At 39.4% G+C, this 23,527-nt stretch overlaps 1 protein-coding gene and 1 long non-coding RNA gene across 4 annotated transcripts in view; one reads left to right on the top strand and one right to left on the bottom strand.

Moving 5' to 3' along the window:
• The window catches only part of LOC147799529 (uncharacterized), a 278,554-nt gene extending 257,789 nt beyond the window's left edge, over positions 1-20,765 (top strand). The window contains exons 7-8 of the long non-coding RNA XR_015424942.1: positions 18,661-18,858; positions 20,578-20,765. This is a non-coding gene — a long non-coding RNA (uncharacterized LOC147799529). The remainder of the gene's footprint in view (positions 1-18,660; positions 18,859-20,577) is intronic.
• The window catches only part of LOC110988129 (uncharacterized), a 498,416-nt gene that overhangs the window by 123,231 nt on the left and 351,658 nt on the right, over positions 1-23,527 (bottom strand). The window lies entirely within an intron of this gene.

Here is a 23,527-nt window from a genome sequence, read left to right as displayed (position 1 = left end):
TAAAGTTACAATCCCAATAAAAACCAATGAGTTAAAAGAAATTATCCTCATTGTAGATTAGAATTAATTTACTGCTTTTTGAGATCTAGCTGAGAAACTGCAATTTTGAAAAACTGTTCCAATATTGAGAAAAAAGTGGTAAAATTACACAGTGGTAGACCTTAGTAAGTGGAGTCAACACTTAAATGGATTGATGATAAAGCACTGGCTGGTTCAGGTTTGTAATAAATTGATTGAGCAGTAACAAATAAGCTTACCTAGTGACGTACTGGTACATGTACATTACACGTATGTATGGTCTAGAAATTACATTCTAAATTTGTAAAATATGGGCAGAAGGGGAAAAAAATCGGGTGTGGATAAAACGGATAAAAGCACAAGACATGGGCACTGTGCAAGCTGCTCTCTCTACAGAGGTCACCTGTGTAAAGAATACACAATGAAACAATTCATAGACTTGTTATACTCATCAAGCCTAAACATGAAACAGAGTTTGCGTTTTTTTTACATGTGCAGGCAACATGCTAAAACTTTCCACAAAACTTTCACAACAACACGATAAAGAAAAGCACTCCTGATCACAAGTTTTTGACCTATTGTAAGTTGGAGCCCACACTTGGCTCACATAAACTACACATACATGTATATATGTATGGACTAGCAGTATATCTGTCACTATAAACATGCCAAAACTGAACATACATGTAACAATGAACGAAAAATAAAAAGTGCCAAAAGCTTTAGACAAACATGAACTTTATCTTCCAACAGAACAAAGTCCTGCTAGAGAGAGGCAGATTGTCACCTCCACCACAGTGAAGTACTGCACAGTGCGTCACATGAGTGTACAAAGTTAGGCTCGTGACTGGCACAAAATAGTAGTCTAAAACCCATGGATTAAGACTCGTATTAATGAGAATACTGTTCACTTATGATCAAGACCATGAACAACCACTGCATGTACATGTAGGACAGCTTAATAGCTAAAATGCGAGAATTTGGATAAAATATTGGTATTGTACTCAGTGAGTAGAAGCACTCAAGGTTCTTGAAAGGTGAATCTGCTGTTTGCTCCAAGCACCATCCAAGAAATGTGGTGTTGGGCTCCCGAGATGTGCAGTTTTCACAACCTGATAATGAGGGGCAGTCTTTTTTGTGATTGAAATTGACAAAAAATCAGCAGGGCCTCCCCCCAAAGAGTTCACTTAGTTCAATCAGAGCACACTGACATTTGCTCCATCCCAGTCCAGTGGCCTTGGCATAAGTGGTTTAAGGATGGTTGGGATATAAGCTTTCCATTGATATAATACTTACCGGTAATTGGAACAGTGAATTGTAGGTTTGATCAACAGAATTGAGCCTCTGAAATGACCTGGGCACTCGAGTTTTGAAGAGACGCCCCAGATGTTGCATGCACAAACCACATGCATACATCATCAAAGATTCAACTCGGCCTTTTCGTTACAAAGTTCGTATAAAATCTGATTTACAATACTACATGTACATTTGGTACACCATTGTAGTAACACATTGATTTTAGGACAAATTTGAAGTGTAGATTGACAGTTTTGCCAATTTTACCAGATTTACCAGTACTTCCAACCCCCACCATTAAGTGGAAGGAACATGTACATGTATGTACATTGTAAGAGCATTCAAGCCTGAATTCACCTGCCTTGTAATCAATCGACTACATGTACATGTAAGTGTTGCACACACTTAATTCACCCATCACTATTTTTAAATTTTTCTTAATTCCTTATACGGGGTAAGAAAAGTGGACATTTTTGTCAAACAGTTGGTTGAATAAGAAGACCACTGATTTTTAAGAGGGTCTGTCTACACTAAAAAACACATTTGCACATAACCGGAATCATATCTTTCTTTAACAGCCTTGAGAATAATTGTAAGAAATGAACTTCAACAATTATATTGATACAGTATTATAACTTTGTAACTGTAAAGATATAGTTTACACAGTTTAATAGGATTTTGATGAAAATGCCCAGCTTACATGTATTTCAGGGTTCCAGTGGGACATGTATACATGTACTGTAACTATGTCAACTCATGTTTTTCAGGTTATTTAAAACACCGGTACCACTCTCATGGAGAAAAGCAATTCATCTGTTAAAACATGGGTAAAACAGGTACATGTATAACATTGGAGAAATGTGTCAAAATCTATGGCCTTTTATTACGTTAAGTTAAACCTGTAGGAATTTAAGGAGAGCTAATTAAGGAATAACGAACGTCACTGTGTCTATCCACAGAGTGACAAGCATGAAACAGGCTGATTGTGCCATTCCTTGAGCAGATAACTTCATATATCATGATATATCCTCAAAATATATGCATGTACATGTTTATCAAAATAAAGTTTTTCTGAGATAAGTTCTATACCAGTAGTTTGCATCATATTTTTTTTCTACCAGACGACAAAACTAAGATTTGATTTTATGAATTGCAAATGCCTGTCCACTATTGTGTAATGTTTGTCACAACTATTTTTCCTTCTGAATGTAAAAATCTCAGATGATTTATCTTTTGAGTACATACACATTTATTGCAAACTACATGTAAGTTCAACTACAGTACACCCATACCGGCATTGGCACAGCTGTGGGGACAATCCACACTGCTGGCATGCAGTAAGCCTTATGAGGACATGCCAGATCAATCATCTTTGGGAGAATAAACAACAGAAATTTATAGATTCTCATGATGTAAGAAAAATTCCCCTCAAACTTGTTTCCCTGTTAATATATTCGCTTGTTTCAGACCTCTTTTTCATGCATCCAAAACATACTCTATGGGGTCCTGTGCACATGCATTCAGGGGACACAACCCATATTCACCACTTTATGAGGACAATGGCGAAAGTAGACTGGTATCAGTCACCAAAAGCTAAACGTGAGGTGGATAATGGAGAATCTATTAGCACTGCTCAGAAACTTCACGCGCTAGAGACAAAAGAAAATTATGATAAACCCAAAAAAACGACACTGTAAAGAAACTGTTAAAATTTTGCAGACAGACTCACAAAACAGATCAAGAGGTACATAAGGATATGGTTTCTGACACATTTTATTTTTCAATTTCATTCTCAAGAAACAAACAATGCAATCAAATTGTCTTAGGTACCAAGAGGAGAGTTTGCCTTTTGGGTTTGGACAATTGGTTGTATATTTAAACAATGGCAAACAAAAATCTAACCTCTTTAAATATTTTTTTATAGAGACAAGTCCAAAAACAAAAGCCAACATATTAATGCTGCTGGAAACTTTCCCAAATACACTTTAAAATTAAGGTTGGAAGTGCAGGCTCCTACTAAGCTTACTGATAGGAAAGAATGTTACAGTTCAGTTGATTTTTATGTGGTCAAAGAAGTGATTGAGGAATAACCACCTATTTAATATCACACATTCAGAAAATTAGCAAAACTGACTTATACACTTTTCTTACATTCCATTGAAAACCGTTTGCATACATGTAGGAAATAACAAGACACAATATTTTCTTACAAGTGAAAAGGTGATATATACCTGCATTTCCAAGTATTTGTTAAATACATGTGACCCAGTCATGGCAAGGAAACGACAATTTGACAGTACTTAAGTTTGTATAAACAGGGTGGATCAAAACAAAAACCGAAACTTAGATAGTATTGCTCCACAAATGTTGAAGACAAATCCTCTGCAAATGCAGTGTTTTCCACGGGACAACAGATATTCTTTACAGGAACTGACGCCATGCATGGCCTTTATGCTTGATGAAGTATCCTCTGCAAGATTTAAAATAAACATGAAAAATTAAGAACTTTGGCAAATGAATGTTACTGCAACTTCCAACACAGGCCTTCTCTCCAATATTTAAAAGAAAGGGATAAACATGTGGACTCTGTACATGACACCAGTATTGAGCATTTTAGTGGCTATCGTGAAGCAAAATTACACTATTTTAAGCTAGGGTCTAATGGTAGAAAATTACCTCTACTTTAAAAACCACTTGGTTCGTCATCACTGAACTTTTGAACAGTAAAGTTAGGCCCCCTTGTTAACAAAGTTCATTAATGAAGATAAAAAAATCCTAAACTTACCACTGAATTGGCTGTCCATATGCATTCTTCCTTGCTGCGATTCTTCCTCCACGGTCTGGACAAATATAATCTTGAAAACAGGAATTCTGGAAAATTAATGATAAAGCAACATCCGTGTAAAACAAATGCTGAGTACACTGATTGACATGTACTCTGAAAAACTAAAAATTATGAAAACAGGAGTATAAGAGCCCATTCTAGATTTTTATAGGACTGAGCCTTGGTCTTGACACGTTAAGTACATTTATTTAAAAATAGGCTTATTTTAAAAAGGCTTCAGCCTTTTTGTTTCTAGCTTTACTGAGTGTCAGGTTTGCTTTAAGATTCGATGTCATGCTCGCACTCAAGGAAAAAAGAATAATGTAGTGCATCTGTGTCCATGTACATGTATATATTGGCCATACCTTTTGCCTTGTGGTATACAGGGGCCCAGATGCACTTACTAATAATATAAGCATTCAATATTTAGGCATTTGGATATACTTCAGGTAATTTGCTGCATTTTGATGAAAGTTTGAAATTGTAACATGCAGCAGTTCCGGATCATGAACTACATGTCTATATTCTACTATACACCATGTTCTGTATAAACTTCTTTTTGTCTTAAATGAAGTTTGTTTCAAAGAAATACATGTACAGTATCTTAAAATTTGTTCAAACCCTTAAACCCTTATATGCTGCTACAGTTTTTGTTGTTGCTTTATGCACATGACCAATTTCTCAGTCTGTTGGTGTTAAATGCTAGAAGGTTGTGAAGCTCCCATAATCCAGGCTACTGCACACATTGTGACAATACACAAGTCGAAGAACATTTTTAATTAACCACTTCCTGCCGGGGACTCCGGAATCGGAGACGTATGGTTTATATGCGTGGCCGGGGTCTGCGAACTCGGACAAAGGAAACTGGGCCCTGTAACAAAAGACCGTACTCCGAACAAAAGACCAGGCTGCTGGGCATTACCAACATTTTTCACTCTCAAAAGTGGTGATAATCCAGCCTTGTTTTGAAATCGTATTCCAGGGTTTGGGGCATTGAGAGTGAGCGGATTACCACCGGGGACAAAAGTGCTCCACCACCGCAGTGATGAGCCACACAGCACCGCTGCACGCTAATCTGGCCCCTATTGAAAAGAGGTCAGCAGTGCACTGAGCCAGGTTTGTGAACAAAAGACAGTTATACAACACCGCACAATCTGGGCTCTGTTTAAAAGGCTTCAGGCCTGGCTGAAATACTCGGGCGTCAATGAAGGTCATCTGTCAACTTAGAGTAGTGGCTAAAGATTACTTAGTGCAGCTATAAACGACCGTTAAATGAAATGATAAATTTTTGAAGGATTTTGAAAATGGAAAAAATGATGGTCATGCCAGCCCAGCATCATCAACACTGAAAAATGCCCTGGCATGAAGTGGTTAAAGGCCAGTGTCTTTGATTCCTCTGGTTTCTAAATTCTTTGAGAAGATTCTGTGCAGCAGATGTGGGCACCATGTACAGCCTGTGATTGCTGAGCAACAGTATGGTTTTGTCCTGTCAAGGACTGTTCCACCAATTTGACTGCCTTGTTACAGGATGCCTACCATGCTGTTGATCAGGGTGAACAACTGGACGTGATTTACACAGTCATCTCAAAGGCTTTTGACCAGCTTAATCATAAACTCTTACTTTACAAACTTAATGTGATGACCCAACTGTAAGCGCTCATCCCTTGTTTATTATGTCACTGTAGAATGGTTATAAATAGTATTTGCGGAGTGCCGGGGATGTCTGTTAGTGCGTATATTCTTTTGGTGTGAGCCCCGCACTTTTCCACCGGTGGAAAATGGGTGTGGCCGTGCATGATGCGATACACATACTGCACAACTTTTAGCTAACCAGGGGTAAGTGTATCAGCCGAGTTATCCAGTCGCTTTTAAGGGGCGGGGTTAAGTAGTATTGGCATGTACATTTACACTCGGCTTTATACGGGATGAGCACTGTTGCCTTGCTACCAAATGATGGATTGTGTACAGTTGTGAATACTTGTGACTAAACCCAATCCCTACCATTTTATCTCTGGGACCCACTGTGACAAATATTCATCGGTTCATGCTTGGGTTCCTCAAGGTACAATATTAGGACCAGCTGTATTCCTCTCCATGATCAATGATGCAAAGCCACCCGTTGGAATTAATGCATATACATTTAAGTATGTGGATGACTTGACGATTGTGGAATGCAGAGCGAATTTTGTGATGGTTGTTGTATTTAATACAAATACAGTTTCAAATCTACTGAAATGATCCTCTGATGACAACTTAACTCTCAGCAAAATGCTACACAAGGGAAGTTACTTGTACGTTTATGCGGAACCTCTAACCTCCATTCATACATGTAATTCTCGATGATCATGTCCTGGAATTCGTGAACACGCTCAAGATTCTTGGGGTCACAGTGCAAAGTGACCTTAAAAAAGAACCCCACCACTGAAAGATAATGAGAAACCTGGCCGTTGTATGCTTACTTGGATCCTATCACAGACATCTATGCCATATGAACTCAAATTCAGCATTATTTTTGGAAAAGAAAACCCTTACTTTTGGGACCTGTTTCTGCCAAGTGCCGTGGCTCGCTTTTTCGAAAGGAGCATGTCCCCCCAAAATAAATTTGGCCCCTTTTTAAATCTGTCCTAGAGCAAAAATTGACCCTAAAAAGTGAATTTCGTATAAGTAAATCTGTTTTCTTGTGTACACAATATTTGAATGACTTACAAGTCACTAGTCCAAGTTTTTTTGCCACAAGTATGGCCTACTCCTCTTTTTCTGACTTTGGGTATCCCCCTCGTGCAGAAGTGCACCTTCAATGCTTAAGGAGAGACAGCTTGGGCCCGGTTTTCAAAATGAACTCATGCACGCGCCTGGCTCGAGCACAAATACTATAAATTCCAATGTAAATGCATTGCGCATCTAGCTCAGCGCTCTTCACGCCAAGTGCACATAAATCTGTGCGCTGACACGGCGGAGGGCCTGCAAGGCCATTGAAAAGCAGGCCATCTTTTGTTTCCACTCGGGGCGGATTAATTTGTTGTACAACAGATCAATTTCCATATTTGAAAAAGAGGCGTCATAGCTGCAAATTGACATGACTTAGCACTTTGCTTACCAAGCTTAATACATGTGGTAGGCTAACACAGTTTGCATTAATGACACAGTTTCACCGAAAATGAGGTTCCTCCTCCATGGTCTGGACAAGTCCAATCTTAAAAGACAAAATTCTGTAGAGTCAAAAAAGAAGAAAAAGCAGCCTCCTTGTAACGCAACTGCTAAGTAGAGTAATTGGCAGCTTTCACAAATATTCACCATGAAGTCGATGGTTGTTACATCACACGACAAAATACACCACATGAAAGAAACAAATTTGCGTTGACACATGGCGGCATGTTTCTGCCACGACTTCCTGTACTTGACCAATAATTCGTTATGATGTCCCCAGAATGAATTTTAATCATCTGTGTAAATTAAGTCTTACATGTAGTTACTTACATGCACTGCATCAGAGACCAACTGTATGGTGTACCACCATGACCCGCCGCGCCGGGCCAAGTACGGCGAAACTTAGAGCGCAGAGCTTTTCAATTGGTACCATATACAGTACATGATTGTACACTGCATGCCCTGTACAGTACATGTGGAGGACACAATGAGCCACACTGGATCATAGAGCTGGGGCCAACTCGTCACCATGGTTACTCTGGTTCCCTGTCCAAAGATTCCTCATCGACACAGGGAATAGGCAGAGTTTCTTGGTCCGGGAACCAGACTACCCCATGGTGAGTGCTGTATGCCCTGATTGGAAGCCATTTGTGCCAGAGCCTGGCAGACAGGTTCCATTTTCGAAAAAGCTTTGCGCACTGGTTCAGAAACGGGCTTCTAGAGCTACGGCTCGGTCTTACAGAGATTGTTCTCGCCCAAAGCTGGTGACGCGAAGCAACTCATATCAGCAAAATGTATAAAGCTATCAGCAAAATGTGTGAAAAAGCAATTATCAGCATTTGTTTCCACCCAGAGCAGATAGAGTGGTAAATCATTTTTGGAATGTACCTGTGAGTACAAAACCTTCAATATGCAATTACAAATTACAGAATACAAAATTACCTAATTCTCATGAACAAATTAGCAAGGATCCAGTCCAGTATACAATATCGTTTGGGCCAACCATCCTAAGTCATCAATATCAAGCGCTGTGATTGGTTAGCAATTTCCTTAAAGTGCGGCCTGACTTGGGCCTGCACTGGCTTGCTGGAATATCAGTCAACTAATAAGTGTCGTATTATCCGGCCCGGCTGCCGGATAGGTTTCTGCGCCGCAAGCGCAAGGTTCTCATTGATACGACCGCGATTAATGGACGACGACACTGTCTCTGTTGTTTACTCTACAACTGACGGAATCTTTATTGAAGCTCTCCTCACTAAAATAGGGTTAACAGACTGATTGGATGGTATATGGGTCGACAGGCCGACGGACGGACGGACCCCTGTAATATTAGGAAAATAACACAATTACTTACATGTACAGTAGATAATACAACACTTACTACACACAACCTGCATGGTGCAAATACTGTGCACACACACTGGTAGTAAAAAGTCATGGGTCATATACACAGTGGTTGGAGTGTATAGTCTTGAGTTCTTGTTATAACCAAAACACAGCTGTTTCTGAAGGAATGCGATCAATTACATAACACTTTCTTGGGTAGTCTTTACACAACACATCATAAAATGACTTAGCGCACAAATAAAACCTCTTAAGCTGTGTTGGTGAGCACATACTAACTTTCCAATCTTGCATACAAAATCATGTAAAAACAGTTTTAAAAGTCAGAGTGTGAAACTGCTTGGAATATAAATATACAATATAATTCCGGAGCTAACCTGGATATGCTAACTTGGCTTCTCTCCTACTACTAGCTACATCTGCCTCAACACAATTCAACACAGATGCCACTTGAGCTATATAATAGAACAGAAATTCATCCTTACAATGTGTACAAACATCATCCTTAATTACAAACTAGGACGTTGTTGAATCAAGTGTGCCAAACAAGGGGGTAATCAGAACAAATGGAGAGAAGAGTACACTGTAAAATAACTTCATGTGAATGCCATGATTGTGATTGATCATAAAAACAAGCTATCAATACAAGTCCATCAACATCAGAAGTAACACAGTCTATAACACTAAGTAATCAAAATAAATTTAAAAATGAAGTTACACACAGGTAGATTACTAAGGACAGCAACTCACCCCATATGGCTGATGTGTAGACTCGAGTGTCGGGCTGTTGACCAGTGGTCTGCTGGGTGGTGGTGCAGACTGAATTCTGACCCCGAAATAGGCCCTTAAATGCCTGTTGTAGTCTCTTGATGGACATTTCCACCAAGACTATGATTGGTCACTTGCAAGCTTGACCAACCCTTCCTCAAAGTTTGATTTGCATAAGCTTCCCCATTGGCCAAATCTTTGAAGGTTCATTGTGTAACTCTGCTAATCAGCAGGATCAGCAGATTTTCTCCCAGGGTCCAACAACCTGCAACCTCCAGTTTAATGAATCTCCCAAAGAATGAAAACTGGCATTCTGTTTCTAAAAATACTTGGTCAGGACTGTGGGAAAGTTCCCCTAAAACAATGGACTGGGTTAGGAAGTGAGGTAAACATCATGACCTCCACCATTGCATACCACAGATAGTTCCGTTTGGGTTGTATAAGGTTAGAAAGTATCCCGGGAACGTGGGAAGCAGAATAAGAAATGTAAGATATTAAACCCACACAAATTATACACTTTTCCATTTCCTGACATAAGCATTTTCAAAAACCACTAACAACTATTTATGTCAAACGACAGAAATTGGTGAGTACCAAATGGCTTTTCTTAATTTGGCCCTTAATAATCTAGTGCTTCCCCCAATCGAAGGGAGGGGTCAGGCATTTCCTTTCGGCACATTCCCCGAAGCGTCATTAATAATAATACAGTGACTTAAAAACTGAGGTCAATTTTGAGGTCCCTGAATGAAATTGGCACCAACATCCACCAAAGTCGGTGATTTTGCCACTTCTGAGGAGGGCGAAATCCCCCCCCCCAAAAAAAAACCATTAAGGGAAAAAAGGGGAGAAATTCCCTTCCAGCTTCTTAAAATTGGCAATTGAGTACATGAAATACCGGATCGCTGTTGATTACTCGAGTATCAGCAAAGTGGACTACTGACATAAAGTGCATCAAAATGCTTTTTCAAAGCAACAAAAGAGGCATTGAACTAAGCTGCGGCTGACAGGTGGTGGCACTGAACAAGGTAGAGGAGGGTTGCTTTTACAAAACCAGACAGATTTTTCTCTTCGCCAACCAAACGACACGGCTACTCAAGCAAAAGCGACCAGGAGTTCTCTCCAGAGCTACTAACATCTTAAGGTCACACCAGTAACTAGTTCAAGGCATTAAATCACTGTGCAAACAACCGTGAGTGACCACTACTGACCCACTTAGTGGCAAGGATCCTCCAATGGCCCATGGGGATAAATTATTTGAAGCTGCAATTTATTTTGCCTCAAATTGATTAAGAGCTGGAATAGCTTTTTGGGACAGAGCAATATTCAATCAAAAAAGGACAGTTTTGTGTGACGACAAAATAGGGGTGTTATACATGTATAGGTACTTTCATCAAGAACTGCAAGATTTGTATAAACCTTACAGTTCTGGAAGTAGTGTAAATGGTAAATGAAGACAACATCCAACCTGAGGCTGAGCTAAAGACTACCCATACAAAATGCATTAATTGGAAGAAAAACCAAACCAACCAATCATGGCAACGTTTGTTTATTTTCAATGTGTAACCTTACAAGTGTCTTGGTTAAACAGCTAATGTAGCCTGGGCCTATTTGACTACATTTCCATGATTTGAAATGTAACCAGTCTAATATTTAAGGTGCCCTCCTTTATTTCTGATTACTTAGACTGGCTTTTTTACCCATGCTGCCCTTACAGACAAAACGTCATAGAAGACCTACCTTAGCAAAAAATGTCATTCAAATGAGTATATATATAGCACTACACTGATGTTATGCACCACTGTAAAAACAGGGTGTTGGTAAAAATCGGAGGTAGCCAGAGGTAGTCGGAGGTACATGTACAGAAAGAAGTTATTTTATTGTTCATTAACAATAACCATTACAAAATATCCTCATTTGTATAGCGTGTCAGAACGGAGGTACATGTACATGTATAATCAACTGCACCTGCAACAGTATTCACATGATTTTACTCGAAAACATATGAAAATGGCAAAGAATTTCTTTAATTACTGCTTACATGTATGTATCAGGTGCATGTTATTTTGTTTCATTATTTACCCGCCCTGACAACCGTAAATCATCCTAATTGGAATAATATGCCAGGCCGGAGTTAGTAATCAACCAACTCTTCACTCGATTTCTGCACGTGTATGGGTCAACCCGGAGGAGTAAAAGTAGTTCAAACATGCAGTACTTGAAAAATTATTCGAAATTACAAAATGTCTGAAATAAATGCCACAAGAGTTTTTCTCTTTATTTATTGACCAAAACATCCATAAAATGCTCTCTATGGCATAGCATGTCAGGCAAGAGGTAATACATGTTGTGTAATATAAAAACTATGATATGGTACATGTACATGTAACTCAATATCCGGCATGTTTGGGACGACTTGGAAGTTGATTTAAATTACATGGAATTCCAACTCCTGTAACTTGAAAAATCATCAAAAATGACAATATTTAGGATGAATGCTTACAGAAGAAAATCATTATTTTATTTCGTCATTAAATTTTAGGGCAGTTGTTTTGTGTGTATACTTGTCCAGTGCATGGCAGCGCTAAAAAGGTATAAAAATAACCATGTATCGAGGCAGGCTGGCAGGGGGTCACAGGGTCATTGCAACAGGTAACTTTTGAGTTGTTGTACATTGTAAAACGTTACACTTTTTGGGTAGGTAGGTGAAAAGGAGAGGCAGTGAAGGATAGGATAAAGGAGACGGGGGTAGAGATGTAAAGTGGTTAAACTGGGGAGCCATAAAGATGAGAGACTCAGGAAGTAAAAACTGCTTGTGTGATATTAACCTCATTTATGTGTTTCATTGGAACTCTTGCTCACAACAGAGTAAATTTTGTTACATTGTGTAGCTTATAGCTACATGTATAAAACTGAACGTGAAGCTTGCTATGGAGCTCCTTGTCAATCAGTGTTGGTCATTGGAGGATTCCAAAAGATAATGTACATGTATGATAGGGAATCTAATGTTCACAATTCAAGATACACACTTGGCAAATTTTGAACTAAACGCAACCCAATGTTTTTGTGAAGAGAAATAAGCAAACTTTCTACTTGATACATGTAACTGTAATTTTAAAAGTGATTTCATTTTACAAATACATTTAAGTCTTAATGTCAAAGTACACTGTTGAATTATTCGTATTAGCGACAGAGGCAATTAATTAGTAGTTACATGACACCTGGGGTGCCTAGGGAATTAGCCTGTGAAATAACAGAAGCATCTTTGAAGGATCTTCCAGTATGTTAGCATCTGTTTATATGAAAATTAAATCGCATGTAATTTTTAATGTCACATCAACATTTTAACAATTAGTTTTTGGATAACTTCTTTTGAACAAAAGAACTACCAAAATCAGTTTCTGCATTGAGCTCGAAAACAGAGTTCAGTCAATGCAGATGCATCCCACTGAATTTGCTTTAAATCCTTCCGACATCGACAACATCAAGTCTGGGCATTTGGGTCGCAGAGGGGGGCAAGGTGATCGCTGCCTTCCTTTTTTCTTGAAAAAAGAGCAGTTTCCCAGAGAAAGCTCTTGTGATGCCCATGTTTGGATAGGATCAATCCATTTGATCTTGTTTCTGATAACTTTTGTGTTAGTCTTGGGATTATATTATTGCAAAATCTTTCCAATTCTTATTTTTTAGCAGCTTTAGTAGTTTTCATAGCAATGGCAAATACATTCCATTGTAAAATAATTCAACTTGTGATAATGAGGTAAATATTCATGATGATGTGTTTGGATTGCCTTAGGGGAATGACTTGCAATTTGCTAGGTAGACTACATGTACATGTATGTAGTTGCTTGTGCTCCCATCTTCGTTTGGTGTGATTTCAGCATATTCTGTTTTCCTTGCACCAGTTGGTGACTGTGATGCTCTTCTGTGTCTTTTTTTATGTTGTCTAGATTCCTCAGGTCTAGTTTGGAGGTGATCAGTTTCAGATTTTTGCAGCTGTTCTCTGGTCATTTATCATTGATAGTATCTCAGATTTGCATTACTCTGGTGAAGTGAGTAGTTCCTAGATGTTTAGCTCACTACAGAGGCACTGGTGTCGGGATCCATTTGCGCAGCTGTCCTATCTTCAGTTTGGGTAGTGGCATCCTTTTGTTGTTTGGCAGGTGTTGTGATTTGGGATTATATGAAGCATATACATTGTATGATACTCTGATGTTTTGTATTCCTCTTTCCTGTTAGATAGTTTTGCACCCACAGTGAGCCAATGGACTTTAAGTGTTGTTCCCCACATTTGCAGCCTTTAATCTGATGTTTTTGTCAACATTGCTCATACGAATGGCATCTCCCGCATCAGACACACCTCGTTGGACTGCGTCAATTACTAGCAATATGACCAAGTTGTTGGCATTTGAAGCTTCATTTTACAGGTGAAATGGTGGGCTAACTCAGAAGTTTTCATATCCCAGTTGGAACGTGCCAGGTACCGTAGGGTGGGTGAACTGAAAATTAGGCAGACAGACACTTTTTCCAGTTGGTTGTATGTTCTGCACAGCAGGCGTTTAACCTCCAAACTCTTCGTTTCTTGGAGGCTTCTGGTATTCCATTGGGATTCCAGTGACAACAACCTTACTTTGGGTTTTTTGATTTAGCAAAGTTGGTAGTTGAGGCCCATTTGTTATGTTGCCACATGGCTTTTAGATTTCTTGCCTGGGCTGGAGTATGACATCTAGCGGTAATACCCCCTTGGTCATTCTTGGACACGCTTCTCACAAAATTACCAATAAGACTATTTAGAGATTTGGCTTTTTCTGATCAGATTAACTTTAGCAAGTTTGACATCTGGGGAATTGAGGATGACTAGTGTGGTAGCTTGCCTCTTGGTTTTTTGACTCTGGATAAAGTGACATTCATGTACATGTAGGTTGGGAGTTTTGTGGAGGTCTTTGTTCGTGTAGACATCACTGTCTGATATGTTTTGGTCATTTATGGTTTTTAGTTTGAAGTTGTGATTTATTCTGAACTTGACTGATTAATCTGTCTAGTGTTGATCATTATTATTCAGAGGGTTATTATGGGATATCGGTTGGTCCCATCAGGTGTCTGATTCCATTTCATCTTCCATTTTGAGCTGAATTTAGTCCTAAATGGGCCTAGAAAGTGGGAATATTGATATTTTTAATACCTCGAGATTTTAAGATACATGTATCTTCCCAAAAGGATCATAAAGTAGAGGAAGGTTTGTCACTGGGTGACAGATTTAACATTTTCCATGCACTCTGGAGTTTCCAGTGATCATGTCTGATCATGGCGAGACCATATGTCATCTCCCAGAAGGATTCATTTCACCAATCCCTGCAACCCATGTCCAAAGGTTTAACAACGTACATATGTCTTGCTGTTTTTGATGCTGTTTTCTCAAAGTGGCACCCAATGGGATTATTTCTGTTTCTGCCTGACATGGGTTGTCTTTACAGTAGTGTACATGTACTTAGATACTGGGTACTGATCCTGGGATTTCCAGGAAATTTGAACTTACTGCTGGGGATTTTCCATGCTATGACTTGTACTAATAGCACTTTTCCTGAGAAAATGTTAATTGTAAAGTACATAACGGCAATTTCCTGAAGGGTGACATCATATGCAGCAGGTTTTTTTGTGTCAAAGATGCATATCGTTACTAATTTTTGAGAGTTTTTTTTCTGGAAATTTCTAAATACTTAACTATTGTTATCAGGTAATTGGTATAAAAACCTGAAAGCTCCTTGTTGATGGGTTTTTCAGGGTGTGTGGTAGTATTTCTGAAATTGTTGAGACCTACCAAAATTTGTACGTAAAAGAAAAAAATCTGATTTAAGTTTTAAAAAAGTCTAAAATTATTATTATTATTTGAATCAAATAAGTAGCCAACCCTGCTTTGTAGCATTCATGGGTTTCACTTCTTCCAAAAGTTGTGGTTTACTTGCAAACTGTGACAAGTCCAGTGACCCTCCTGATTCAGATTTAGTTCTGACCTGCTTACAACAGCAACGTAATATATCTAGGCAGGGAACAGACACTGCTTGGACAGTGTTTTGTTCTGGTCTGTTGCATTGTTCAGGCCAGTGCTGCTAAAGTCTTTAAAGAAAACATGCAGGTGAGCTCTGGTAGTGAAATTTAAACATCTACATGTATATGTGTGTAAACTGAAGGTCAGATGTCCTTTCATTTCCAGCAAACTTTCTCAAAGACAAGTGACTTTTTATCATGGCATGTCAGTCTATTTGTTGGTGTGAAATTGATATGTCCAGTCGCCATCTGTAGCATGCATAAGAATAACAGGTTTTGAAATTAAAACCATAACACATGTATACTGGTACTTTGACAATACATTTAACAGATTACTTCCTTGTCTTTGCATTGAGTGGCACCGCCACTCACCAGCTACGAAAAACTCACCCTGATGTAAGGATGGGAAACATAGGTCTGCTTCATGCAATATAGTTACACCCCAGACAGCTCTTCCCTCGTGCAAAAGAACTGTAGTGATATGGAATTGTATAATACCAGCGGCTGAGGCCGAGTCTATGGTGCCAGCGTGCTATTTTTAGTTACATCTACCCGGCATTAGTGGATTCAATGTTTTACAATGTATAAGATTGGGACTGGAAGAGGCGCGGAGAAAAAATGGTCAGGAGTGTGTGTGGAAGGAGGATGACGAAAAGGAGGAGAATAAACAGGGATTGACTGGTCCTTCCAGAAGGAAATTGTGAGCCTGTGCAAGACTTCTCATTTTTGGGTCTGTTATAGAACTACCCTTACAAACCAACAGCTTTAGAGATCGATAATAAATCTTCCAAAGGATCCTCAACATACCCGTCCTTCACCAACTCTGACTCCAACTCTGTGCCTTTTAAACAATCTGTCTGGCACTTGCGCTTTGGCAGCGGCAGTTGCTCCCCTGGATTGGAGGCAATGCAAGCCAAAACTCTTAATATCTGTTACAAACAGGGCTAAAGCCTCAAAGATAACTTCCCTTATACTTGAATACGAGTGTGGCTTGTTATCAAGTTTAAATCAAGTTGAGAAATTTATGACTGTGGAATTATTGAGATTGAGAAAATTTACACAATTGCGGATAGTAATAAATGGAGTTGACAGTGATATGGATTGATTGACCAGTAATGAAAAAAAAGCTTATGGTGTGAGTGTGATAATTGCAAGAATAAAAGGTAAGTCATAAGATATGGCAGAGCCAAGGGGCAAAGGGATAATTTAAGGATAAAAGGATAATTAAAGGATAGGCTAAAGGATAAAAGGGCATGGTGCAACCTGCTCTCTCTACAGAGTTCAGCTCTGTAAAGACCACACAATGAAACAATTCAGTATATGTAATAGTCATTGAGTCCAAACATGAAACAGTCGTTATGCTTCATGCATGTGTACAAGTCAAGTTGCCAAACTTTCCACAAAACTTTCATGACAATGCGACAAATAAAATCAGTCCAAATGATTAAGTTTTGAACTGACTTGGAGCCCATACTTGCCCCACACATACTACAACAAATCTGTCAATGCTAACAGGCCATAGCTGTGCATAATGATAAATAAATGATAAAAGTTGCAAAACGTTTAGGACAAAAGCGAACTTACGTTCTGACAGAACAAACTCCTGCTAGAGAGAGGCAGATTGTCACGTATGCCACGGCGAAGTATGTCACATAATGGTAGAGTACAAGAATAGGTTTATGTCTGGTATGAACTGATGGACTAGAACCCATTGTAGCAGATTAAAATTAATGAGGATATGGTTAATTTATGACTATGACCATGAACAACCGCTGGGGCCACTTTACACAGAAAATACAACGATTTAAATATCATGTCGGGACTATGTTGAACTACATGTAGTAGGAACACTCAAGGTTTGTGAGAAAGTGCATGGTATGGAAACCTGAGAGAACCCTAGACTTGACAAAGTTTGACCACCACAGAAACGTGAGAAATCTTGATTTGAGCAAGTTCACTAAATTGTAAAAATAGTGTATGCCAAAAGACACATGGTAACTGACCTCAAGGTCATAAGATGTGCCTCTTTGTTTGCATTATACAAGTAAGAATCTACGATTTCCTTCAGAACTGAAGCTAGGTACTGGCCTTTTCGTTTCAATTGGTTTAGAGAGCCATCGTTTAAGGCCTTCTAGAGTAAACTTTACGAGTGAAAAGACCATGGGATCATCAATTCCGGCCATTTTTTGTGCCCAAAATATGGATGTTAACACCTTAATAACTGGTGCTGGGTAATTACACGTTTTACTTAAATGAGTTAAATATAGATATATAATCAAAGGGGTCTGTGTTTATGTGCTTTTTCCAAGACCCCTAGCCCAACTGATATTTTGCATGCATTATATGTGAGTAAAATATGAAACCCAGCGATCGTATCGAGCCCAGTGTCGTACGTATGCACACCGCTGTGGAAACCGTACACACATGGTTTGACTACTCACACATGAGAATGATGGCAAGACATGCATGCTCCGTTGGCTGCAGGCTTCTCCTGTTTTGTTTTAGTGGAACTTATGTGCACAGTTCACATTTTCTCAGTGGACTGAGATCCTTAAACTAAATGAAATTAGAAATAATAATGTTTGATTTGTCCACAGTTGCTAAAATTACAATACAAAATAACTTCATAAGGGGCATAATATATTTGCTTAAAACATGCCCCAGAGAGGCTTAGAATGCACCACAGAGCATCTAAACTTTAAACTTTTAAACTTTAAACCCAATGCCGTAATGGCTTCGCGCTTTGTGCTAACAGTTTCAGTTTTTTTCACAGTCCTCCAATCACATCCCTGCCAACATGAAGTGAATCTCCTATACCCTGCGTGCCCCCCGCATGGGTATTCTACATGCATCACTAACAATTCCAGTACACATTCCTCCGTCCATCCCACAGCTGTACATTCCGCCCTTCATTCTTGATGAAAACAAATATGTTCTAATTCCTACCCAGTCACTCAAACGAACATTTTTACTTTCTTTGGTATATAATACATGCATATTCATCATGAAGGGGTGTTTTATTGTGATGACTTTGATGAAGTTTTATATTTGGAAATAACTGGTTTTTCCTTTAATAAACTTCCTGACTGAAATGTTGGGTTTCTGGAGCAGTAAGGAGATACCAGTATATTAGCCTTTTGGTTGAATACAGTGTACAGGTACATGTGTGTGTAAATCATCCACAATCAGTTGTTTAAAGTTGTTTTTCTGTTGTTGTTTTTCAGGACTGTGTTGAGAACGCATCTGTGCTGGTCTACTGACACCATTGTGCTGTCTTGGGAGGGAGCCAGCAGATAGACCATGCCCAGCCATTCCACTTTGTCACTCATCTGGTGGTCACAAAAGGACAGCATTCAGGTTGACAGGGTGTACTGATGAAGGATTGACTGATGGAGCAGGAAATTTATTAAGGCAGTAAAGGGGTGAGTTTCTATCAGGCCATTTTCGTCATGTCTCAGGAAAGTATTATGTCACTGTAATACATGCGTGCATACATGTGCACAGTGATATTTGTTTGTTGCATACTCACCGCATTCCAATTCACATCATGTACATGTACTTATATCTGATTAAAAAGAAGCCAAATGAAGCTATTTTTAATTTTGAAAATATTTAACTATTTTTCAACTTTATATTTACCACTTTTCAAATCCTGACTCTAAATAAGTACCAGTTTGCATGTACATGTACATGTATGACTGTGGATGTCAAATGTCATTTCATATTGGTTAGTTTCAGGTTTAGTTTCATGTTAGAATAACATGGGTGTCAAGGCAATTGGGGGTACAACCCAATTGTTTTCTTTTTTCCAGTCTACAGTAAAAGCATCTACTGTTTCACAACCTGGATTAAGTTTATCTAGAATTAAACTTTGCGACTTTTTAATTGTAAAACTTTAGGTACTGTAGGTTTTCTTCATATGCATAGTAACTGTCAACAACATCAGATTGATCAATACTATCAGAATACAACTCAACATCAGAATTGAACTTGACTCAACTGGTTTGAGCTTGCACATCCACTTTATGCTTGGAGCAGGTGGCCGTTCAATGAGAGAAGCTCCTTCACACGAAACACGCTCCTCCAAAACTTGAGGCATGGTGACCTGAGCACCGTAATGTTGGACTGCTCAGAGGGATGAAAAGTGGAAGCAGGACGGTCATAAGAGCTCTTAACCTCTTAGCCTGCTTGACTACCGCCTCTGCTACCTTTTTCTGCTTAATCTTTCTGGCGGCTTGATTTTCTGCAAGGGTAATCTTGACATCACCTAGGTCTTAAGTAGAAGCAGGATGTTCATAAGAGCTCTTAACCTCTTAGCCTGCCTAACTGCTGCCTCTGCTGCCCTCTTCTGCTTAATCTTTCTGGCGGCTTGATTTTCTGCAAGAGTAATCTTGTCATCATCTTGGTATGTAGCCAGTTGATGTCCCTCATACTCCGTAACCATGGCCCAACCGTACATGCTGGAATCAGCCACATGAATCAACTTCTGTCGCTTGTTGATGGTACTGGACAGTGTTGTTTTTACGACCAACAAGGAAGGGTTGTCAGCACCTAACTGGTCTACTGCAGTTTGAACCAAGTCTTTGACTTGCCTATAAAATAACAAATAATGCTTAGTATCGGTGTATTTGTGAATGAAATTCGGGTGAAACAGATAGCAACAATGGAAGTACAAGGATTTAAATCTTTATAAAATTAAAATAGTGTCTATAGCCTGCGTCAGACCAATGTGAAGTGAATCTCCTATACCCTGTGCACCCCCACAAGGGTATGCTACATGCATCATTGAAACTTCCACTACACATTCCTCCGCCCATTCCACAGCTGTACATTCCACCCTTTATTCTCGAAGAAAACAAACATGTTCTAATTCATACCGGGTCACTCACACCTTCTTTGGTATATACGAATATTCATCATAAATGGGTGTGTTCTTTATTTGATGACTTTGGTGAAGTTTTGTAGTTGGAAATTATTGGTATTTCCTTTAATAAACTTCCTGACTGAAACGTTGGGCTGCTCGAGAACTAAGGGGATAACAGTACATTAGCCTTTTGGTTGAATACAGGGTACATGTACATGTGTGTGTAAATCATCCACAATCAGTTGTTTAAAGTTGTTTTTCTGTTGTTGTTTTTCAGGACTGTGTTGAGAACGCATCTGTGCTGGTCTACTGACACCATTGTGCTGTCTTGGGAGGGAGCCAGCAGATACACCGTGCCCAGCCATTCCACTTTGTCACCATCTGGTGGTCACAAAAGGACAGCATTCAGGTTGACGGGGTGTACTGATAAACGATTGACTGATGGAGCGGGAAATTTATTAAGGCAGTAAAGGGGTGAGTTTCTATCAGGCCATTTTCGTCATGTCTCAGGAAAGTATTATGTCACTGTAATACCTGCATGCATACATATGCACAGTGATATTTATTTGTTCCATACTCACTGCATTCCAATTCACATCATGTACATGTACTTATATCTGATTAAAGAGAAGCCAAATGAAGCTATTTTTAATTTTGAAAATATCCAACTATTTTTCAACTTTATATTTACCACTTTTCAAATCCTGACTCTAAATAAGTACCAATTTGCATGTACATGTATGACTGTGGATGTCAAATTTCATTTCATATTGGTTAGTTTCAGGTTAAGTTTCATGTTAGAATAACAATGTCTAATGTCAGTGTTTTTTCTTGAATTGTTCAAAACTCAAAATTGTAACCGTGCTTCAAGGAGAAATGCAGCGAAAGGGTACATTGGAGTATCAATGTACAAGTACTCGTATGTACATGTACCTTGAGTTGTGTGTATGGCACTTTCTATTGGGCTGAAGAGGAAGGGACAAACACTGAACTTTTTTTTTTGTCTTCTTTTTTTGGCCTGCTGTCTTAGCCTTTATTTTGATACCATCTGCTGTTTTTTTAGCTTCCAATGATGACACTATAATCATATCTTCATTGTTCCTACTCTCGTGGCTTTTGTACGGTTGCAGTGACGCCCACACATAGGCGTTCAAGTACGTTTTCATTCATTTGTTTTTCATTTTGTTTCATGCTCGACTAACCTTCTCACATACCTCTTCCGCATGTCAGCATGGAAGGTCTTGACTGTACTGTCGCAAAGATCTATACGGTAATCAACGTTTCCGACTTTGGCTAGTACAGGGAAAGGACCTATGACCATAGTAATAGTTTGTTTTGGTCAGTGTGTAGGAGTAGTATTACGAGGTCACCGCCATTGAAACTTTGTGCTCGACTGTTAGTAGTGTTTGTTCATATCTGCCAACGTGTGCAAATTCCGCTCGCTGAGATTGAGAACATGTCGGTGTGTAGTTTTAACTTTGGGACTTTCAACCTTACCCGTCCAAAGTTCGCGTAAGATACATGTAGCTACCGGACTATGGATGTGCGACTGTAAAGAACTTCGAAGGGTGCAAATTTCAAGCTTGAGTGATGAGGGGTTTCATGATATGCAAAGAGGAGAGATCCAAGATAGCAATCCCAATTGCGTAGCTTTTCTGAGCGAAGCTGATTCAACATTAGTTTAAGTACACCGTTCATGCATTCAACCAAACTGTTACACGAAGGATGTAATGGAGTAGTGGTCATCTGTTTAGAGCCTACTCGTTTCTTTCATGAAATCTGATGTAAACTGTCATCCCTGATCGGAAAGAATTTTAGTTAGGAAGCTGACTCATGTGAATACATCAGTCATGGCATCTACATGTACATGTACTTCCCTAGTAGTTTCAATACTACTGGTAGGTAGAGCAACGGCTTCTGGATGCCGCGTAATCATTCAGGGTCAATATGAAATGATGGCCTCTGTCAGATTTGGGGTGAAGGGGGCCTGTAATGTCCACAGCCACACGTTTAAATGGCATATCTATAAGGGGCATATCTCCCAGTGGTACATGTACCTTGGTCACTTTGCCTTTGGAATCGTCCATTGACATGTGTAATAGGAACGACAATATCGGGTACTATCTGCCTGACACCCTGGCCAAAAGAATTCGCTCATAACCTTATCCCACGTTTTCCGTGCTCCTTGGTGTTCACCCAGGATGGTTTCATGAGCTACTTTAATTACATTAACTCAGTATTTACATGTAATAGGAACTACAAGTTGAGGACAGGCGTCTCCATATTGGAGAGTGGGGGATTCGAACTTCCTATACAACACACCGTCAAGCCAGTAGAAAGTGCAAGGTGATCCGTATTTTGTTGCATTTCTGATTGCCCTTCTCTGCAAGTTCTCGTATATGGGCCAATGACGGATCATTAGCTAGTTCGCTCATAATTTCAGATTTCGAGATGACTGGAGTACTTTCAGGTACCTTAAGTTTCCTTAATGGTTTATCCTGCGCAGCTCGTTGTGCTCGCGTCATTACTGCACATGACATAGTATGCTCCTCTCCAAATTGAGTGTTTGATGAGACACCACATTGCTAGAGCAGGTCAGGATTATTCGGTGATCTGACACCTGTTATGTTACCTAATATGATGTAGTACACTGGTTGTCTCATGCAAAGCAAGTCAGTCCAGCCAATGAAATAGGGCGAGTCTAATTTAATTCTTGCGACTGGGGATACGCAAACAGTTCCATCGACAAGAATACACAACTTTTCGGCACCAGTGAGTTTTTCATCGGGAACAAGGTCAGGGTTTATGACTACTGAGCTACAGCTGCTGTCGCATAGAACTTTACATTTTATGTCATTAATCCAATCCATCTGTGACTGGCTGCGTAGAACAATCTGAGTTTTTACACGCCGCGCTCATTACTGGGAGTCCGTATCCGCATATCAATGTGGCGTAACCGTCATGCGTACAACATTCACTGAGCGGGGTGAAATCAGGCAAGGTGGATATATAAGCTCCAGTTTCCATTGCACTAGGTGGACCACTTTCTCTAAATTTCGTGGCTTTCTGTGTGTTTTGCCCCATGTCACATTCAGCCTCAAAAAGGCCAGTAATTGCTGAAGCTGTCACGTTACAGCAACTTTCTCAATTTCTTTAAACTTACTGCAGCAATTATGCGCTATGTGACCTGGTTTGCAACATACAAAACGTGTGCGGGATGATACATC

The sequence above is a fragment of the Acanthaster planci genome, linkage group LG03, assembly GCF_054643075.1.
Source record: "Acanthaster planci isolate LZ-2023a linkage group LG03, COTS_SCS, whole genome shotgun sequence".
In the NCBI taxonomy this organism is placed as follows: Eukaryota; Metazoa; Echinodermata; class Asteroidea; order Valvatida; family Acanthasteridae; genus Acanthaster; species Acanthaster planci.
Note: the sequence above shows the minus strand (reverse complement) of the source record. Positions and strands in the feature narration are given on the sequence as shown.